The sequence below is a fragment of the Mustela nivalis genome, assembly GCF_964662115.1.
Source record: "Mustela nivalis genome assembly, chromosome: 16".
NCBI classification, from domain to species: Eukaryota; Metazoa; Chordata; class Mammalia; order Carnivora; family Mustelidae; genus Mustela; species Mustela nivalis.
Window position 1 is genome coordinate 62,968,904 of NC_139035.1, and position 3,616 is coordinate 62,972,519.

Below are 3,616 nucleotides of genomic sequence, written 5' to 3' on the forward strand. Positions count from 1 at the left end.
AACCTCCATACAAGCACCCCTGGAGGCAGTGAACTTTGCCCCATTGACCGGCCTCCATGTTCCCTCTGCTTGGGAGCTGGAGACTAACACCTCAGAGCACTATGCCTCAGTCCAAATTGCCTCTACTCTCCTCACTGTCAAGACTCCCACTCAGTGCTCACCCTCCCTCCCACTCCCTGATTCACTCATCCGTTTATTCATGTAACAGTGCTACATGCGTGCATTCGTCTCCCTGCCCCAGTGAGTTGGTATGATGTGCCTAACTCAGGAGTGGAAATGAATTGTCGAGGCAAGCTCCTCTGGGCTTCGAATACTATTAAGACAACCGCCCACATGGCAGCGGGGCCGGTGAGTGACAGGACCCTTGTGCTGTGGTGTACTGTGCTTCGAAGCTGTCACCCCACACACTGCTAGGCAGCTTGGGATGGTCACACAAAGGTTATTTCATCTTTCTCCAGATCCTGATCCCACCATTAGCTGAGATCCTAGATTAGGGAGACCTCATCATGAGATTTCCACCTCCAGTTTGTCTCCTCATTTCCCTGAGGAAATGTCATTCGCAGCCCCGACGTTGTCCCCATCACAGCTGTCTTGCCATACTTGCTCCTGGTCACCCTGGGGTCTGTGTCTAGGACAGGGACATTTCAAAGGCCCAGGGAAGCAAGAATCCATGCTGTTCTATCACTTCCCAATTCCCCTTAGTGTTAAAGATGGATGGATGGATTGATTGATTGATTGATTGATTGATTTGAAAGAGAGAGTGAGCAGTGGACTCCCACTGAGTGAGGAGCTCCGTGATGCGGGGCTGGACCTTGCCACGCTGAGAAAAATCACCTGAGCGGAAATCAAGAGTCGGACGCATAACCGACTGAGCCACCCAGGTGCCCCTTCCCTTACTATTTAGAGCAATTTAAAACACTGAAGGAACACACTTTTAGGGTTAGCGCCTTCCACCCCATCCTTTTACACAGGAGAAAACGAAAGCCCAGAGAAGTTAATGACTTTTGAAAGACCACACAGCTAGCTGATAGCATAGGTGGAGCTGGGACTCGAGCTTCTGGGTCCTTCCGTGAGCCCAGGAACCTGGGATTATCTACCTGCCACACAGAACTCCGCAGGCACTCCAGACACAGACGGTTCACAGGGGACTGCCGGACTGCCGGACTGCCGCCTGGCTCCCGCAACTTGCTTTCCTTCCAGGGGCAGCTCTCTGTACAGTAACATAGTCTCTGGTGCCCTCAAGGGGCCGAACCGAGCAGCGGCGACTTGCTCACACAAGACGGCGTCTGGATGCAGCCTGGGAACCCAACCCTCTGATGCACCCCCACCCCAATTTTATAGAATACTTGGGAATCACCTTTTCATTTTGAAAATCATGAAACATGTTGAAATGTGTCAAAACACATTTGAAACATAAACTGCCCCTGACACTTTCAAAAGCCTAGGCCAGACCCGGGCCTGCTCCCAGAAGAGCCTCCCCAGAGCCTGAACTTGAAATGCTAGGGAAAGTGCGAGGTGCCTCAGCCAGAGAAAGGGGTGCTGGTTTCCACTTTCTGGGTCCCAGGAGCCACAGAGCAGAGTGTTCAGGCCTGAGAGCACTGGTGAACGGTGGGTGCTGACAATGAAGCAGGGGAAAAGGGAAGCCATGGAAGCCAGAAGCCCAGGGGCTGTGGGAGGAGGGAGGACGTGAGGATGCTGCAGGGATGGGGGACCCACGACGGCTGACTCGGATAGGAAAGACCGCAAGACGGAGAGCCAAGATTTGGGGAGAACTGGGCGTTCCCCACTCTTTGTTCTGTGATAAACACCCAGAAACCATGGCCTTTCTTTACTAACCACTGACATAGACTGTAAGTAAGCAAATTTAGCTATTCCATGATCTGTTCCCATTGCCCTGTTTGGACAATGGAAAATGGATACTTAACTTGTATCTCATTTCCTGTCCGACCCTCAGATGATCCAAGTCAACATTTATCGATGCTTCTCTATGACGGGCACCGCGATGCCACAAGAGACCAAAGGGACTCACACTCATTTGTCTCGACATCCTGCTTGGCCAGTGCAGAGCAACCTGGTAAGTATGAGATCTGAGCAGTGTGATTCAGGACAATTAGAGATGCTGATTCCCCGTGCCAAGTGTGGAATTCTAGGCCCTGGGCTTTCTGACTGGGTGTTGTTCTTATTTACCTGACCCATGGGATTGTCCTCTCCTTTACCCTCCTCATGCCTCACGCCTTTTTCCCCTCCTCATACCTCGCTCTCAGGAAGATGCTTGTACGAGTCAGCCATTGATGCTAGCTACTATAACAAGCAATCCCAAGTCTCAGTAACTTAGCCCATGAAAAGCATTTCTCACCCATGCAAATTTGAAGTGGAAGTTTCTGGTCAAGCAGCTGGTCTGCACAGCTTCTTCTAAAATGGTTAGTCAATTTCGCCTCAGGACCCGGGCTCCTTCTCCCTTGTGGCTCCGCCTTGTCATCTCCACGGGATCCTCTAAATGCTTCTAAAAGACAGCCAGTCTGAGAGAGGAAAGGCTGTTTCAGCTCAACCAGGGGGTTCACACATCACTTCTGCCCCTGATATTGCAGTGAGAACTAGCCACATGGTCCCTCACACACGCACCAGAAGCCGGGATCCAGGGGTCCCTGGCTGGATAGCTACTTGTCGGCGGTAACTCTGCATCTCAGAAGGGAGCATGACATTTTCTGCTAGTCATCCCCGCCCAAACAGCACTGTGGAATAATTAGGCGTTAAAGTTCTGCTATGAGACACAAGAAATAAAATGGATTTTTGACTTACAGTTTGTTCTACATAAAGACAGGTCACAGATAAAAGTGTGCTCCCTGTTCCAGAAATTCTGAGCTGAGGGGCACCTGGGTGGCTCAGTGGGTTAAAGCCTTTGCCTTTGGCTTGGGTCATGATCCCAGGGTCCTGGGATCGAGCCCCGAGTTGTACTCTCTGCTCAGCAGGGACCCTGCTTCCCTCTCTCTCCCTGCCCACCTCTCTGCCTACTTGTGATCTCTGTCAAATGAATAAATAAAATCTTTTTTAAAAAAAGAAAGAAATTCTGAGCTATAAAGGCAGAGATGGCATAAGACACTGTATCTGACACTAAAGTAAGATGTGGTTTGAGGAATTGGTGGCAGATGAGCAGAAACTCCAGCCTCCTGCAGGTGCCTTGACCAGCTCAGAGAGAATTGGATTTGAGGCCCCTGGTGTCTGCACCTGTTCCTTTAAAATTTGAGACCTAAACCTCAAAGGGTTTCTGATCCAACGTGTGCATTTGCCATACCTAGAGGTGATGATTTGATTATATATTTTATTTTATTTTTTAATTTTTATTTATTTGAGAGAGAGAGCACAAGCAGGGGGAGTAGCAGAGGAAGAGAGAGACACAGACTCCCCACTGAATAGGGAGCCTGACTCGGGGCTCGACACCAGAACCCCAGGATCATGACCTGAGCCAAAGGCAAATGCTTAACTGACTGAGTCACCCAGGAGCCCCTTGATGATATATTTTAAATTGACTGACAATTTGGCTACTGAAAATAGTATCGTTAAAGTGCAGAGAGAGTTCTAAGATCTGTTTGAATATCTGAAACAGTCTGTTTTGGAA